We start from the raw sequence: 18,613 nt of genomic DNA on the forward strand, positions 1-18,613 counted from the left end.
ACTTCATTTCCTGCCTCACTCTGGCAAAGCTCCCCGTTTCCATGGCGATGATTTATTCCTTTAAATAGTTCCCATTCAAGAACAATATCATGGGTCCTTCTCTGTTGTCGGTTTAATTAAAAATAACCTACTCTTCTCCTGGCGTCTGTCTTGGCTGAAGCAGTTGGACGCCAGCCTCCAACCTCTCCGATCCGCCCTCGCTCCCACGCAGAGGTGACCCTCCTGCCTCCCCATCACTCGGTGTAACCCCCAAGGTCTGTCCTTGGCCCTTCCTGACCTGCCAGACTGAGAAACCTCACACAGGCGGATCTGGAAGGAAAACGCAGAGAGGAGGCAAGGAGGGACTGGCTGAGCTCTCGCAGGACAGCACTGCGCAGCCTGACGTCCATCCAGCAGTGGAAGAGGAGCCCGACGCCCTCCGCGGCTCTGCCTTTAAGCTTTCCTTGCTGTGAGCGGGGAGGCTTGTGAGAGATAGGAAGCCTTGTGAGAATGGCATGGCCCACGATGAAACAGTCTACAGTGCATCACTCATCATTGCAGCCCGGATGTTCAAATAAGCTGCCAAAAAGGGAGCCTTTCTCCTCCTCCCCAGTCCTTGGTTTCCAGAACAGGTATTTTTTTCTATGAGTGGAGCAAGGACTTCTAACCTGAAAACTGGAAACAAAACAAAAAAGAAAGAACATAAAAGGCTGAACTGCATATTCGGTATATTTTAAAGTGTCCGGTTTATTGCATAGACGCGTGAACAGGCAGCCTGGTCTCCATATAGCAGGGACCATTTGGTGTTTCTTGGGACACTTACTTCTTCCTTTGCATAAAGAGGGAGACAGAGCATCTGGTTTCTCTGCTTCATTTTAAATGCCAATGCTTATTTTGTTAATATATTTACATTTCAAATTTCTACACACATAGTAAAAAGGAATGCTTTGGGGTTCTTCTAGATAGAAGCACATTAGCGTGCCTGTTTTTCAGGCACCAGTAGCAGACATGTGCTCAGAGCCTGGAGCTCAACCATCAGCGAGGAGAGCAGACTTTGGGGAAAGTGAATTACCCATCCACGAAACAAATTCCTGATTCACTGCAGAAATTTTCTGACTTGCTGCATTAACTGCAGCCAGCGCTGGCTTAGGCTGGGAGAGGGACAATAATCTACCTACAAAAAATAGAAGTATATAATACAGCCTTCCAAATACTTTTTTGTTCACACGCACAAAACAGCATTCCAGGAATGCCAGGTTGCTGGCTAATCCAAAAGGGCAGGTACCAGGTACGTCTCCTTCTGCAATACTTGGGCTGTGAAAGCTTTTAAAGCGTTTGCAGCACCTTTTGAATGAGCAGCGAAACTCGCCTTATAAGGTGGGAAAGCTCCATGTTCTGCTGTTAGAAGACTGGAATGTGAGCACAGCAAGGATTGCTTCACGTGAGCCCCTTATCTGAGAGATTGGCGATAAACCCGAAGAAGTTCATGTGACACAAGAAGAATTTCTCCCTTATCTAAAGGAAGCTGGAGATGTGCAAGTCAGAGGTATAACAAGCAGGATGAGTTATGAGGAGGAAATGATGTAAAGGGGCCAGACGGTTTGGAAATCTGCCTGCTTGCTTGAGTGTGTCCTATTTTGTGCTTTGGAGGATTGTATTGACATCAATACAACATCAATTTTAGAAATACTTGACTGGAAGCTTGAATCTGCTGACTGTAGGACAAAGCGACAAAATCCAAAGTCCTTAGGACCCTCAAAGTGTGCCAGCCCTATTTTTGACCTCTCTTTGACATTGAACTGGGAGAAAGCAAGGGAGGATTTTGACATAAGCCTTTCAATCTATCAGTTATTTGTCATTTCCCTCAGGCAATTTTTCCTGAAAGTAGTGGCCTCTATGCCTCACAATACACTGGGGGAAGAGACTGTGCTATCAAAACGGTTCATTTGCCTCTTACCAGACACCCACAAAGTTTGCCTGGAAGAGATTTTTCAATCATTTAAATCTTTGCTTTAAGATAGCTTGTTTCCTTCACAAGCAAAGAGGAAAATGCTACTTCTTGCTATAGAATATAGGCACGCCAAGTGTTAAATTCCAGCTATTTCCTCTGTGCCCAAAGCCTGGCCAGAAATATCTTGCACAGTTGCAAGAAGCCTGTGTGGTCCTCAGCTTCTCTTGACACGTCACTTTAGACAGTGTCTCTCTGCATGCTCCTTGGTTAATCTTCCCATCAAAACCCTCCTGCTTCCGTCCCTCGTGCCACTGCTTCTGTGTATTTCCCATTTTACCTCTTTACTGCGGTGTGGGGCAAGGGCAGTGGGCAGCCCCATCTGCCACCAGCCCCCTTCCCTGCCCGATCCACCAGCAGGACACATGGCCATAAGTCTTGCACTGGTGGGAGATACTGTCCACCTTTTGAGTGTTCAGGTGAGAGATCCAGGTCTTATGACATTGAGGGCAAGAAACTTCCTTTCAAAGAGAGCAGATGTTTTCCACATAGTCATAAGTTTCCATGGAGGAGGCAGGACTTGATGTCTAAAACCAGAGAGACCCAAACACCCCTAAGTTTCCCATTGGGAGCACATGACCTGATGTCCCAAATTTTCCTTCCTCCTTCCCTTTCTCTGGTTCTTTACAGCCTCTCCTTCTCCGTGCGTTTCCTTTTGCCTTGTCTCAGTGCTTGGCTGAAGCGCTGCTTACCCCACCCAGCACTGCATGATGGAGAGCCAAAGAGCACGTCTTGTCTTGCCCGGTCCATGGTCTCCAGCAAAAGCAGTTACAAGGCACAGGACTCCTGGTGAAACCAGAGGGCTGTGAGGGAAGGACCACAGGCTCACCTGGTCCCCGGGCAGCACAGACCCAGCACACTCTCTGTTTGGCCAGGAGATCTCCAAGGCAAAACCCAGATACCACAAGAAGAGGTCACCAGCAGTATTTTAGTTGTGGTGCTATGAGGCCATGCTATAGCAGATACTGTCTTTCAGACATGGTTTTGTATCAAAAGACCTTGTCCTTCATGAGGAGCTCAGAGCATGGTTTTTTGAGAATAGCCCTGGGTTATTTTTATCAAAGACAATGTGGCTGCTAGAAGTAGCACAATGGGGCTCAGCATGACTTGCTTTTTTCCAGAACAATGGCCATTGTTCTGGTGGAGCTGAGGACAGTTTGGGCTCTTACCGATTGCCATTTTTATATAAAACAGGGGAAAAAAAATAAAACAGAACCTGACTTCTTAGCTGGGCAGAGCTGCAGTGGTTTCTGTATTGCTAGTGTGGTAAAACCACAATGCAGTCTCGCAGGCCAGCCGATAGGATGAATAAGAAAGTGTTAGTGGAATCATATCTTTTTGGCCTGAGTAACCTGATCAAAACTGGCCCTGCTCTGAGCCGGCGGTTAGACCAGATGTCCTCCGGGGGTCCCTTCCAACCTGAATTACCCGATGGTGCTCAAGAATGACAGACTCCTACCGGTGTGTGGAAAAAATTTGTTCTGAACTTTCACAGACATTAAACCAGAATGAGATTCAAGGTCCTAATGCCTTATTACACTGTAAGCCCAGGACTTGATGTGGTTTTCTGGTTTTGTTTTTAAGCGAACCACGTGGAAGCACCCAGGGCCTCCCCTGGTGCAGACCTCCCCTCCAGCCAACCCTCCCAGCCTTGTGGCTCCCTCCGCCAGTTCCTCCCAGCCGGCGGCCGATGCATGTGCGTGTCCTCCCTCTGGGCAACACCCTGCAGTGGGAGCTCCTTCCAGGCCTCCCCCTTGGAGCTGGAAGGAGCGAGAGACGTGTCGGCAGCTAGAGATTAAAATACAAGACCTGAATTTTTCTCAGCAGGACCGAGTGCAGAGCGAACGCTGCTCCTGCTCTTCCAGGGGAGGTGGAAGGCAGATACTGGCCCTTTTTCAGGGCATCCACCCCAGGCTTATCTGAAAATAAGAGACCTACGCTGTGACGAGGCTGGTCTGAATGTCATCTTGTGCCCAATGAAAGGGGATGGTGCAAATGTGAGAGGGTGCTAGCACACGCAGCACTGGGCTGCACTCAGGGAACACCACAGTCCTTGCTTTGAAACATCTGCACCGACGGTGGCCATAGAGGGCTGGGGGTCTCTAGGCTGCTTGTGTGGGCAGAGACCAGAGGGAAACAGACCTGCTGTCAGGAGGGACGAGCTTCCTGCAAGGAGGTTGGTACTTCTGCTGAATCAGGCTGGAGAATGGTGGCAGGAATTTTTCAGCTGTTCGCACCCATCTCTAATTTCTCCTACCAACGCTCTGGCAGAGCTGAAGTCTATTGATGTTTAAGAAGCTCTTGGAACTGGTTTCTTCTCTCAGGGTGTTCTAGATGCATGCAATACGCTGTGACTATGCTCCCAGAAACCTGTTGGATGGGCTGAATTTTGTAAATATAAATGCTAAGTCACAGATAAATGAACAAAGCAGATAAGCAGGTACAAGAAAAAATGCTGCTGTAAATCTGAGGTGTGCCTCCTCTGTAGCTTTATTTGGGAATCAGGAAGACGCCAGCACTCAGTCCTGCTCAAGGTAATGGTAGTTTTGCTATTGGGCACACACAATTTGGACTGGGCCCAGAGCCTCTTTCTCCCTCTCTCTTTTTTTAATTGCTCTTTCCATAATTACCGCTATTGTTGTGCATAGTTCTTTTTCCCTTGTGAAAGTTTTCATTACTTGAGTGCAAAAGCTATGATGCAAATGGGAGTCACTCCCAGAGAGTGCCCAAGGGCTGGGGTACAATTGCCCTGAGACAGGTAATGCTGCAAAATAAGAAGGGTCGGGGACTTGTTCCAGACCAGCTGGCATCAGCGAAGATGTCGTGCCATCGCTGCACTGCAAAAGAAGTGCAAGTGCTGTCAGCCTTGGTCATGCCCCAGAAGAACCTGCCTAGCTGGGCTGGGACTCGCCTCTCCTCTGTGGTGGTCATACAAGAGGGGTTGGGCTTTTTCTCCCCAGAGCTCTTTGAAAGGTCTGGGCAAACAAGGAAACTGGCCCTGGAGAGGAAACTCAGCAACTACATGGTGCTGACAAACGTCCAGAGACAACAAACTGCAAAAGCATGGAGAAAATGGGGAACCTTGTTTTTCACTTGTAGGGATCTCAGGTGTCAGGCACAAAGAGACCAGATGTCTGGAGACAACCCTGTGATATTTAACATTTTATTTTTAACTAAAGCAATGTAACTTGTGGCTAACTTTCTGGTTTAAGAAAACAGAGTCAGAGAGGAGTGAGGTTATTTATGTGTTGCAGTGAGACCCACACAGCCTGTTCCAGCAGCTCTACAGCCCCAGCCTAAGCCCCTGGCCAGAGGGGATGGCAAGTAGATGCCACCATGCTGGGAGCTGTGCTCACCTCTGCTATTAGCAGACGCTATTTGAGCATGTTAGAAAGTGATACTCCAGTAACCTTAAGCTCATATACTCTCTGCTTTCCTCTCACTCAAGTCAAGCAACGGTGCTAAACTGAACTCAGCACAAGGGAGACCTGGGTACCTTTCAAAATCCAAAATGGAGCCTTGCTTGAGTCAAGTGATAGAGAAGTATTTATATTTATTTTCTACCATGTCAATTGTGTACTTTTTTGCATTGCCTGTCATTCAAAGAATGGTGACTTAGGAATCCAGGGGGATGGAGGGGGAGGTTTGGTTACTTTTTTTGCCTTAGCAGAAAATCATCCTTGAATAAAGAGCCTGGAAACATGATTAATCCCAAAGCTGTATGTTTCAGAAATTATGAGTATGTGGAACAGAGTCTATGCACAGACCTATGATGGAAATTGTTTCCCAGTTTTGTCTGCTAAGAATCACAGGGCGCCCCGACAAGGTGCTGTCAGGCCAGAAATTAACCAGAACTTCCCAGCAAAAACCCTTCATCAACCACATTTGTATTTGCGTAGTGCTAGGGCTGAATTTGGCACTGCCTTGGCAGCGGTTTGCAAATGGATAATTTGCATGTAAGTTCCCTTAGGTTCTTAGTCAAATATTCACACTTTTTTGTTTTCTATTTCCATTATTCTTCAGGGTACCAGGTACTCAGGGTACTTGAAGTACACTTAGGCACACTTGGAGCTGAAAGTAACAGAGAGAGGGGTTAAAATATGCTTCAGTGGCTGTCAGCAGAGATCTATCAGCAGAGAACTAGAATTGTTTCTCTGGGAGCATATTTCTGGCACTGTACCTGAGATGGCCATGAGCATTAGGAAACACAGAACTGTGCGTATTAGTAGTTGTAATGATTTGCAGTAAAAAAGAATATATTTCACTGTATTTCGCAAAAAAATATTGCCAATTCATTTTACACAATTGGCAACCCTCTTAATTTTTTCGCATTTTCCCCTTCAGAAACTACTTACCATTCAAAAAGGAACAAACTGCCTTTATAAACAGACAGGCAGACTATGCCACAAGGGGTTTTCTTTTATGTGGGTGTTGCTATAGAGAAAGACAGATTATAATCTAGAGCTGTTGCCTGTGGGGTATCTTGAGAACCATCTAAATTCATCTATGACAGTGGAGGACCTAGAATGGGACCTTATAAGAAATAACCAGAATATTTCACAAAATCTCAGCATCTTGGCATTTCCAATTCCTCTGTGCCAGACTGTAGCGCTGTGAACAGTGTGTCCCAGAGACGTTGGGTGTCAGAGGGGTGTTCAGAAGAACAGGATAGTGCCACAAACTCAGCCCCAGAGCTGCAGAGTCTTACAGTAAGACCAGGTCACTTTCTTCCCAGGCTTCTATTTTCATCACTACTTCTCAGAAGTCTGGCTGATACAGTACCTGAAATATGCTCTTTTTAGCTGAACCTTACACGTGAGGGTAGAGAGTGTCTGTGGCTCTTTACCACAACAGTACAAGGAACCTTTCTGAGGCTCATGCTTCATGAGCTCAGCTTCTCCAGCTGTAACCATTTGGGTACAATGTACATAGCCTGCACAATGATTACTGCAAGAGAAAAATCCGTGATGCCTTTTTCTGCCGCAGGGTCTGTGCACTGCCACCAACCATAGGAGACTTTCTGCTGGCCCTGACTATAACTCTGTTTCCAAATACCTGCAAGCTCAGTTATCACAGGAATTACTGCAGTAAAACTACCCTGTGAGATTAGGTCATTTTTTTAAAAAAAGCTAGAGATGAGTGATTAGGAGAAAGAGGCCAGCACGCTGACCTTGTGGCTCGTTCTTGTCCAGTGACTTTGAGGCAGTGACGCCTGCTGGGGGTCAGCTTCTCAGAGCTGTAGGTATAAGCAAGACATACCAGGCTGTGTATCACCAAAAAGCTAAGATGGAGGAGGAGACCATGGTAACAAGCATCTTGGCTGCAGAACTGACCTCGCCTGAGGGGAAAAATGCTGCGGTCAGGCATCAGGATACCCAACGGCCACAGAGCCACCTCTGCAGGTGAGGCTGGCGCTCTTCGTCCAAATGACAGGCAGCTACCACCTCTCTGTCTTTGTAAGGTTCATTCATCCGGAAGATATGACTCCTGTGAGGTAGCACGTCACTGCTTGGGGATGGGGAGATGAGACTTCAGCCTTTAGCCTTTACCTTTAGCCTTTCTCCAACAATTTTCATGGAAATGGATTCCAACTCTTCTCTGCAGTCTGGAGAAAAGCAGGTGTTTGCCATCCAGTGTGTTTTGAGCCAAGGCTTGTGGGGACAGATGAGATGGGTCCAGCAATTCAGCGATAGAGGAGGTGTGCTAGGCACGTGCCAAGGCTCCAACTACCTCTTCCCAAGGCCCTCCCTTGCCTGGGGCGAGGGGGCAGTGGGTCCCACTGCATCAGCCCCAAGGCCAGAACCCTTCTGCCTATGATGGGGTTCCCACTGCCCCCCCCCAAAGCTGCCAAGCCCTCCTACAGCACTGCTCTCACTAAATATAGAGGGTCAGAGACCTGTGCATTGGGCCTCTGGCACACAGGTGATAGCAACCTGAGGTGCAGCAGTTCTTATGCTTAAAAAGCTCCATTTCATAGCTATAGCAGCTTGAATGGCTATGAGTTTGCTGATGGCCATGGCAGGGTTGTTCTCCCTCTCAAATGCCTATGTGCTCTGTGCTTCCCAGAGCCAGGCTCCTGTTGCCCCAACGGGCTGCCTCCTAGTCCATTGAAAGCACAAGTGCTGAAATACCATCCACTTCTGCCCTGTGAAGAGGATGGTGTAGGGATGTTCAGGGTATTTTTGGCCAGGAATAGTGACGGTGAGTTTGCTGTTGACCATAACACAAGAGAAACCACATCTTCCTTTATATTAACAACTGGCTCTCCTTTTTCAGCAGGGGAAGACCCAGGGGAGCTATAAGGACAGCTTTCACTTTCCAAAGAGGAAAACACCACCACTTTCTGCCTGTATGCTGAAGGGCAATATAAAGCAGTGCATCTTTACCTAGACAGTTATTTAAACAGCGCAGATGTCTGGAGCAGTCAGCCCACCCCCAAACTCCCCACTCAATGTTTCTTCCTCTTGCCCGGCGGTTTGAGTTTGGCCCTCCGTTTCTCAGCTTCGGTCCTAACAGCCTCCTTCTCCGGCTCAGAAGAGAGCCCATCGGGGCTGCAGACGAGCCAGGTGCTGCAGGAGGGATGGTGAGAGGACCCACCCTGGGAAGCCAGCACCAAGCAGGTGGTGCAGGCCCGGGACCCCCCAGCCATTGGGACGGCATCGCCCCCGCTGCCGCTCGGCCACCGCCATGCTCCATACAAGGCTGGAAGGTTTCCACCTTTCCTTCCCTGTGGCCATGCTGGGGGGGTGTGAGCCAGCCCACGGGAGCCAGCCTTACCGTAGATGGCTGTGAAAACCTTCAGGCTCCTGGCCAGGTGCCCTGGGCCAGGCACAGCCCGGGGTGGGGGAAGCCTGGGGTGGGGGTAGCATGGCCCATCAGGATGACCAGGGGCACTCGGCTCTTGTCCCCATACCAAGTGCCAGCCACCACTGGAGCTGGGGAGAGACAGAGTGGGTAACAATGAATCCAGTCCACAAGTACTGCAGCGATCCGGCTTGTGTGCATCGCTTACCCAGGGCGACCTGGGCAGGTCACCCGACTGCTGGGCTGGACAGCAATTGCACTAAACCCCTGTTTAAAGCTTCAAATGATGTCACGTAAAAGCCTATAGTTTGATTCCCAGGCATCCCTCATGGGATCGCATCTGTCCTTCCCGCGACAGGAGCACAACTGCAGGGAAGGCCTCTGCTAAATTCCTGCCCTGCCAAAAAAATAAAAACCGGAGCAGCATTTTCTAGATTTTTTTTGCTGATTTCCTAGAGGTCAGGAAAGAAACATGTACCCACAGGGGTTAATTGGCTGGTCCAACAAAAGACATGAGAGACTGATGTCTTGACAGGTGGACTTCACACTTAACGTGAGGTCTGCTCCACCACTTAATATTATTTATTATTCCTCAGCCCCTTCATCTCCCTCTCTGCTATTAAGGAAATAGCTGAGGCTTTCTCAGGGAAAAAAAAATAATTAAAAAGCAGAATATATAAATGGAGAGCAGGATGCCCTGGGAGGAGCTCTTAGGGATGAGGGAGGACCTGCTTATGGGACAAATTCTGTAAGCAGTGAAGATGACTTCTGAGCCCTGGCCCCGACTGCTGGGCTACAGCCACAGAGAGCATAGGTGAGGCATGCATACAGTCAGCAGACCAGCCTGAACATGGTGGTGGCTGGGCTGCCCCGAGAGCCTCCTTCCCTTGGCCTGAAAGTGCCACTGTCTGTGCTTCTCACATCCCTTTTTATCTGCTATGTTTCAAAGCTAGTTTTATGTTAGGCTTGGAGAGAAGGCATGAGCAGGTAGTCATAGCTCAGAAAAACCAAGAGAGGCAAAGCACCACAGGAGAGCCCAGGGCTTGCACTATTGGTTTGGAGCCTCCTCTTAGGAGCAAAATCACAGGTGTACATTATTTGAGAGGATGGGGAGCAGGGGAAATCCTACTAGAGAAGGGATTAAAGGAAGCTGGGGAGAGCAGCTTACCTAGTTTGCTTGCTGAGTGTTTGCTCCTGCTGCGTGTGCTGCCCAGCAGCATCTTCCTTGCTTGTGTGTCTTCTCCAAACTCCATTTTACAGCACTGGATGTATTGCTCTACAAGTGTCACCTTCCTGACAGTGGACCTACTGCAAATATAAAGGTATGAGGTTTGCCGCTGCTTCCCAAATAAGAAGCTTTCTGATGTAGGGGGTAACTTTGCACTGCATAGTTTGATTTGAGGTAGCTGTGCACAGTTGCTCTCACTGTACAGAGAAGAAACAGCAAGGAGAATGAGTCAGTTAGGAGAAAAACATAATGAACACAAGATGATTTTCTGTGCAAAAGCATGTATAACCTATAGCTGCTGCTATGCAGCAGTTTTTGCTTGCAGAGCACAAGAGCTTAATCTGCTCTGGGGAAGCAGGCAGGCTGCTGACCACCTAGGTGCTCCCTGCACCCTTGAGAGAAGTGGGATGAAGGGGCTTCTTCAAGCAAAGCCCTAAGCCATCCCTTCTTGTATGATGGACAACTTCAGGCTCCAGCAAGGGTACTTTGGGAAGGCAAGTTAATGGAGTGGTGGCTTTAGGCTCAGTGTGTGGATCCTGCTCCACTTCTGAGACAAGTCTGAATTTGGATGCCAGTCTCGCTGACTCAGCATTGTGTTCCCCACTCGCTGCTGGGCCGCTATGTGCTGAGAAAAAGCTGGCATGCCTGGAAGGCTGTTGGTGTGTTTTTCAGCTGTACCAACTACTTTTCTGAAAGGAGTGAGCTCTTCCTCCACACTATGCTGTGCTAAGCTGTGCCACCTCTGCTGCTGGTGGAGGTGGGTGGCTTGGTGTGGTACAGAAGACACCAAAAACCTGCAGCTCAGCTGTTTCTCCTCAGTCTCCCAGGGCAGTCTTTGGAGCACTAGATGATATTACAAGGGCCTTGATTAGCACCCTGAAGACTACAGCTAACAGGTATGAGTTAACCTGCCCCTTTCCCCCTAATTTTAAGAGCACTCATGCCCTGCTGGTACATTAATGATGAAGGGTGGGCCTCCCTTCAGTCATATGGATCTGCATTTTCTTAGCCCTTGATGAACTACCTGTCATCATGGCCTCATACCCAAGCATGGACTGTGAATATAGTTTGCAGTCTGATGTCCCTGTGACCTGTCTCACTACTGAAATAAACAATTGATGCTAAAAGCCTGAGGTGATGGAGAGGCCATGAGAGGTGCATTTGAAAGCCAAAACTAAGAGTGAAGCATCTCCTCTCAGCATTTGGAGTACTGATGTTAAATTTTGCTGATAGCTGTAACACAAAAGAGAACTGCCACTTCATTTCAGAGCTTGAAGTGGATTTAAAACAGTTTTTGTCCATGTAAGTGCATGTAAACATGTGGCTGTATTTTTTTCACACAGCCCCTTTCACCTTAGTCACCTCTTTCAGCTGAGTCAAGTTCCTGCTGCAGTCATGCTGAAATGTGCTTTACACATGGGTATCTGATGGGACTGTCTAGGTCAGGTTCCATATGTCTGATTTTACATTTTTACATCCCTGCAGCTGCAAATGCTTTTTTTCCATCATTAGTCTTTTTACAACCATGTCATGTTCCTTCATGGTACTGTCTTACCCTCTGAAGCTGACTGTGTTGCCGGGCTATGAAATAGAGCTGGAGGGGATCCCAAGAGAGCTGGGTTCATCCCCCAGACTGTGGTGGGATCAGTTGTCCCTGAAGTTTAGCCTTTCTTATAGCTGTTCTACTTGTTCTTTAAAGCCTCCAGCAGTGGAGATTTAGCAGTTTCCTTTGGTGGCCTACTCAAGTGCTTTGCTATCCTGACAGTTCGCAGATTCTCCAGTGGCTACTGCAAATGGTGTACCGTCTTCTGCTTTGCAGTAAACTTCTACATATTTTGAGGTCTGCTACTGTGTCTCACTTCAGTTTTTTCTTCCCTAGACTAAACAAGCCAGCTTCTTTCAGTCTCCCCTCAAAGGTCAGGTTTTCTAGACTTCTGAGCCTTCTTGTTAGTTCTCCTTTGGATGCTCTCCAACTGATGTGTATCTTAAAAACTGGCACCCAGAGCCACACACAGCATTCCACGGCCTTACAAATGCTGAGGGGAACAGAAGGTTTTGTTCTCATGTCCTACAAATGACACTGCTGTGCATGTACACTTCTGGGCATGGATTTCCTGGGGAAGGCCTGAGAGAGCTGCAGCTCTGGCATTACGCCGGCCTGCGTAGCACATGTACGTTGCCATGCTGCTGCGATTGCACAGCGTTCCCTGCCTGCTCACAGTGCAGCCTGCTCCAGATCTGTTGATATCTGTTCTTCTGGGTTTGCTCTGCCTTTGTAACTAACAAACTAACATAGCCTCAAAAGCAATGCAGTGCGAAGTTATGCCATCTCACACCATGAACTCCTCTACCTAGAATCAAAGACTGCAGTAGCCGCCTGGCCTGCTTATATCGCAGTTTGCATTGTATCAGATTTCTGCCATCGTCACCCTCCATGGTTCCCCCTATGGGATCATCCTGGGCCTGCATCATGCAGGGAGCAAAAATTGTGAGCAAATGAACTTCATGCATGATCGGGTCTTGCACCAGCTCTCTGCAGCCACTGCATAAGCAGCCTGTCAGGGATGGAGGGGCTGTGTGACCAGAGCACTGAGCATTCTGATAATCCATTTCTGAGGCATTATCCTTGGCAGGCCCAGTGTATGCTGGAGCAGACCTGTGGCTGCTTCACCTATCCTGCAGATCTCCCCACAGGGGTGCTTCTCTTGTGTAAAAGTGGTAAAAGTGCACCATGGATGGGTGGATGGAGCCTGGGGTCTCCAGCTGGCTACAGGCTGCTGGAGACAGCATGTGAAAGCTGGAGCAAAAGCACTTTGCTCTAAACATACCTGAGCATAGCGGTGGGTTTTGTCAGGCAGGGATTGCTGACACACTATTGCAACAACTGTAACCTACTGTTGCATGCCCTAACTGTACTAGCCGTAACTAATGGACCCAACGCGTCCCAGAGCAGTGATAGATGGCATGGCAATGACTATTGCTGCTCTGGTCACCGTTAGACTCGCAGGTTAGCTGTGGAGCCGTGCGGGAAGAAGCCGTGCAGCGTGCTGTTGCTGAAGTATGACAAGGAAGCTGCCCTGCTCGGAAGAAATGAAACATTCATTGGCTTTCTCTCCGGGAAGTCATTCTAAGCCATGGCCAGAAAGGGGTTCTGCTTGAGAACAGCCTGAAGATACCACTGTACAAGTGATATACTTGGAGATGGGGGAGGGCTGGGTTTTTTCAAGCGTTGTGCTAGAAAATAGCAGACTCGCAATTATGGAGAACATCAAAGCGAAAGGAAGGGATTTTAAGTGAAGTTTTTAAGCTAGGGCTAAATAATGACAGGTCTGAGAGTTCAGTGACTCTCTCATAAGAAAAGATTTTTCTGTGAGGGCAAGGGTGGAGATGGAAAGAGACTAATCCCTGTGCTTGCCCTCCCACTACTATCCTGCTGCTGTTCCCTTTCCAGAAAGACTTCACAGCAATTGCCTCCAAAGCTTGTCACACTTGCTCTATGGCCAGTTTTGGTGCCTGGGAAGCAAGAAAAGCAGCAAATTCTGCCTCTTGCATCTGCAAGCCATAGGCACATCACCTGGCAAGCTCTGCTCAGCCAGCGAGTGAGAACAAGAGATTCAAACCTGAGTTTCCCTCTTTGTGGCACCAGGAATGAGCCAGCCTGGATCTCATCTGCAGTCTCCAGAAGTAACCAGGTTCTCCTGCTTTCTTGCTACCTTGGCCATGTGGAAGGCACAGGTTGGCTCTGCCTTTCAGAGCTTGGCTCATGGAGGTGGGTACCTGCTGCAGCCCCTGCTGCACATGGCTTCCCCTGTGTCTCAGGGCAGCCTCTTCCCCTTCAGCTGCCTCCACCAGAAGAGTCTGCACTGAGCATGGCCTGGATCAAACCTTTGGTTAGTACATGGATATACCAGTTGTCAGGAATTTGTGTGCTTATGGTCTCCATTTTGAAGCATGCTCTCTTCTATGCTTTAATCCATTCGCTGTCTCTTGTAGGAACACAGAAAAGGCTGTTGTCTTTAGCGTCTCTGGTCCCTGAGCCTCCTTACTGTTTGGGCCAGACAGAAGTACTGTGCCAGGGTTGTGAAATGGGATGTCCTTTAAAGACTGACACAGAAAACCAAAAGGGCTGAGCAAACAAGCCCACAAAGACCTGCCCCTCAGTACAGGGCAACTAGCAGGTAAAACATGAAAATGAGAAGCCCTAACCATGGGTGACTGAAGGTCTCTGTGCCCATATCATAGCATAAGGATGCTAACCCCACTGAGGCGGTCATTTCACTGTACAGTGTGTTTCATGAGCATCTAATGTGACCCTGTGGGCAAGGTACCATTGGATGATTTTACTTCCTAGGTCTCTCTGCAGAACCAGCTCAGCAGCTGCCTGAGGTGAGTCTGCTTCACTTGCACATGATGCTGCTGTGCACTTCTGAGCAGCAAACACCTTCCCCTTCAAGGGTGAAGGGAGGAAGCAAAGGGAAGTGTATGGGCAATGTTGGTCAAGTACTCTATTTGCCTTGCAGGATGAAAATAGATACAATGGGTATGTGATAACAGGAATATGGGACTGGAGGTATAATTCCTGATTCTATTGTTGCTCAAGTGACACCGTGAAAGCAAAGGGAGCAATCTAGGGTATATTCTGCTAGAAAATTAAAATCAAGGTTTTCACAGGAGGAAAAAAGCCCAAACATAATTTTCACAAAATGGCACACTTCAAACAATATTAGCAAGTGCTTACTATGTGAAGACAGCTCTGTAAGTCACTTTGGCCTTAAACCTCATGCTCTGAACAAGCATGGCTGACCCCCAGTCAGTAGAAAGAGGAGATAACACCTTCTTCAGGTACTTGTGCAGTCCCAGAAGTCACCTTACTTCCAGGGTGCAGGGTTGGGGAGCCAATTTTGGAAGTTCAGGTAAATGGGAAGGGAAGTAAAGGGGAAGAGGACTTAGTAATGGCAGGGTAGAAGAGGAATACAGCTCAGGTGAAGAGGCCCTGAAGAAGAGAGTTGTTTTGTACTTGGGAGCTTCATTCAGACCCCTTTTTCCTCTCCTCCAAACACAGCATCCCTGCCTTGGTTGTTCCTTTTTTTTGCCTCGCTTCCAGCTATCCCTGGATGACCATGGCACTTCTTAAAAGCACAAGTTCTACCCAATCTCTGGGCATGAGCACCCCTCCTGCCCCCAGTCTTCCATGAAGCATGGTATACCCCACTGAACTCCACCAGATTAATGTCTGCATTTCAGAGGTGCTGACTTCTTACTGGTAATGTGTCCTGTACTGGGGAAGTGGAAATGGTGAGAAAAGTGTAACTTGTTGAATTCTTTACCGTAAGGGCCCAACATGCAGTTCAAATTTAAGTGCTAAATCCCAGAGCTACAAAGTTTTTGTGTATCTGCAGTATATAAGAGCTGAAACTTGGCTGTGACACTTCGCAAAACAAAAGTTAAGGGCCACTTCAACACAGTCTTGTTCGTTGTACAGTGACCGAGCTCACCTGCCGGGCCTCATTACAAAAGCTTATGGATGTTCTTGGCAAGAAAAAAGATATCTCCCCAGGGAAGCTCATGACCTGTAGCTAATATGCTAAGCACAAAGAGAAAGAGCAGCAAACAGTAACCAGAAATACCCCAATGCCCTTGCACTCCTTCCTCTTTTCATCTGTCGCAGGCTGAAGAAGTAGGATGTACATCCAACTGTTCCTACGGTGGCTCTGTCTGCTGCACTACAAAAAGCCCACTCTCCCTTCATCGGATCAGAAAGACCTTGTTGGAGACCCGCTTGGTCTGGTAAGGCTTGAATAACGCCCAAGGAAATCAGCAGCAATCTTGTACTGAGGAGACAAGAACTCCAGGAGACTAAATAAGGAAAACCAGAGTACTGCTGTGGTTACAGTCATCTCTCCCACCAGCAGCACCGGCTTCCGCAGCTCCTGTTGCTGCTGTGCCTCCCTCTCCCATTGCAAGCTCGTCTCTTCCCCTTCGTGGTGCTGGTACAATTCTTCACAAGGTCAAGGGTCAAGTGGATCTGGGAACTATCCCAAGTTTAGAAACAATCTCCACTCCCCCCCCCCCCCCTCCCATTGCCCCTAAGTTCATGAAACTCTGGCCAAGAACAGTGTCTCGCTTTTGTTAAGAAGTCTGTGAAAAGCTAAGAGTTGGGATGGGGTTAGGAGTGAGAAATTAAGACGTTTCCCAGAAATCCAGGCAAGGATTTTGTGAAGTGAGGATCACGAAGTTAGAAATAGAAATGGCAGGGACAATTAGGAGAGAGGCTCTAATACACTAGAAACCTCACAGTTGTTCTTGATTGTATTACATTTTATTGCACTGTTGTTGTACATTAAATCATCTAATCTATCCTCTGCCCTGTGCAAGAAGAAATGGGTAAATGAATGGGATATTGGCAATTAATAACATTTTTCTGTTTATAGTACCACCAACCTCTGTAAGAGATCACTAGGTGTATTTTACACAGCTAAGAATAATAACATTATGACTATGGGGATAGTTGCTTTGTAACTCAACTCCAAGGAACAAAAGAGGCAGCATCCAGAAGATTAAGCTTCACAGAAACCCACCACATGTCTTAGGGCTTGGATCTCCATGGTGCTGAGCGTCTCCTGGAAAATGCTGAAAATCCTCACTCACTGAATGGCAGCTGAGATGTCTCATCACATTTGGGGAGGTGTGAAAAGTGGCTTTCAATAATGGGCTCTTAAAGTACAAGGGTGGGGAAGCAATACAGTAGGACCCCCTGCCTTAAAATACAAAGCCCAGGACTTCTCTCAAGGAATGTTTGCTTCCCGCCTCCCTTTGTTTCCCCAGATCTTACCAATTCCTATATTCTTCCAGATTCCTCAGGTTGGAAGTGTCTTGATAAATAAAAACTGGAAGGTAGGAACATTTTCAGACATGTTTGTTATCTCTAAACTATCATGTGATCAGGCTGAAGCTGTTGTAATTTCTGTTACTGGGTGTTCATCAAATGGTTGTCAGAAATAAAAATTGGCCCTTTCTCTTCAAAACCTGATGATGTACATATTTCCCCAATGTAAATTCCTCCACTCTGCTTCTCAAAAAACAGCCATCATCATCTGTACCTCTCTGCAGTGCTGAACAGTGGGGGGGGAGTTTCTTTCAAGTCCACTACTGTCTCTCCAGAGTGATAGGACTATTTTGCATTCCCCAACACTTCATCATGAAGCACATCCAGGAGGATTTGCAAAGTGCCTGCTAGTCCTGGATGCCCTGAATGGTCTGGTCTCCCAAATGGTCTCAAAATGGAGACATCTTGCATTGCTTTTGAAAATCATGGATATTACTGTACTTAGATATTTAAATAACCTTTCTACCCCAAGTGATACATGGTAGGGTAGATACAAGTCTCTGAACTGTGCAGAACAACTCTGATAATTCTACTTGTGTTCATGATGTCTGAAGGTGTACACAAGGAGCATCATATGACACATGAAGACAGAGTACCGTACAGAGCATCTGTCCATTATGGTCTGTGCAGTTCTTTATGCCAAGAAGTGAATGAATATATGCAGTTTCACCTCCAATGTTTGTTAGAAGGAGAAAACAGATTCCTTCCTTTTGGAAGAGGAGCTCACTGGTGTAATTCAGGGCTAAATCCTGCCTGATGTTGAGCGTTTCTGCTCGATTCATCCCAATGCTCTGCAGCATCCTTCCAGTCCATTCTCAGCCTCCCTCTCTCCCACGTTCACGGGCCACAAACTCTCTGTTTCCTCTGAATCTGGATGAATTGGGACAGGAGCTCACTCTGCCCTGGATGGTGTAGCGGAACAGCGTTTCTTTGGGCTTCCTCTCACTTTTGTGAGAGCTGCCATCCTGCTTCTCAGTGAGAGTACCAGGGGAAACTAATAATGCTGTTACCATTTTTTTCCCCTCAACTGACAGAAACCCACGTCAAGCGTTTGTGTATCAGTACACCCCTTAATGGCTTAGCGCTTCTCTCCTAGGAAGCTGCTAGATGAGCCAAACGCACTTTAATTTAGCGTTTTCTTGTTAAACAGGATATTTGTGGGCAGAAAGCGGCAGGTGCGCCTGGGAGGCCTGGCGCAGCACGGCGCAGAGAGGGTATGGCGGGCGGCTGCGGCACCCCACGACTGCAGCTGCTGACCCTGGGTGCGAAGCCTCGGCCGCCGGTGCTGGCAATCCTAGCCTCGACCAGCAGTTACCAGTCAGGAACGGGAGAAAACGGTTATTTTTTTGGCACCCTAGGTGCGGGCACGCCTGCGTGACCCTACGAGGAAGCTGTATTTCGAGCGGGGTGGCGGCAGGACTGCAGGGCTGTGACCGAGCACCCTCGTTTCGGGGCCGGGAGGCCGGGCCACCAGCTCTGTCACACGAAAACATCCTCCCCGTGACAAAACGCTGCCCTGACCCGCGCGGCTCGCCCCCCCCCCGCACCGCTCGGCCGTGCCGCCCGTTAGGGCGGATCTGTGAGGGGCCCGCTCCCGGTACGGGCTCCCACGCCGCGGAGCCGCTGAGAGAAAAACGCCCCGAAAGCGGCACTGAGCCTCCCGGCATCGCCCCGGCCCGGCCGGGCTATGGCCCCGGCTCGCCCGCCC

Source organism: Haliaeetus leucocephalus, unplaced genomic scaffold (assembly GCF_000737465.1).
Source record: "Haliaeetus leucocephalus isolate CR32 unplaced genomic scaffold, Haliaeetus_leucocephalus-4.0 Scaffold417, whole genome shotgun sequence".
NCBI classification, from domain to species: Eukaryota; Metazoa; Chordata; class Aves; order Accipitriformes; family Accipitridae; genus Haliaeetus; species Haliaeetus leucocephalus.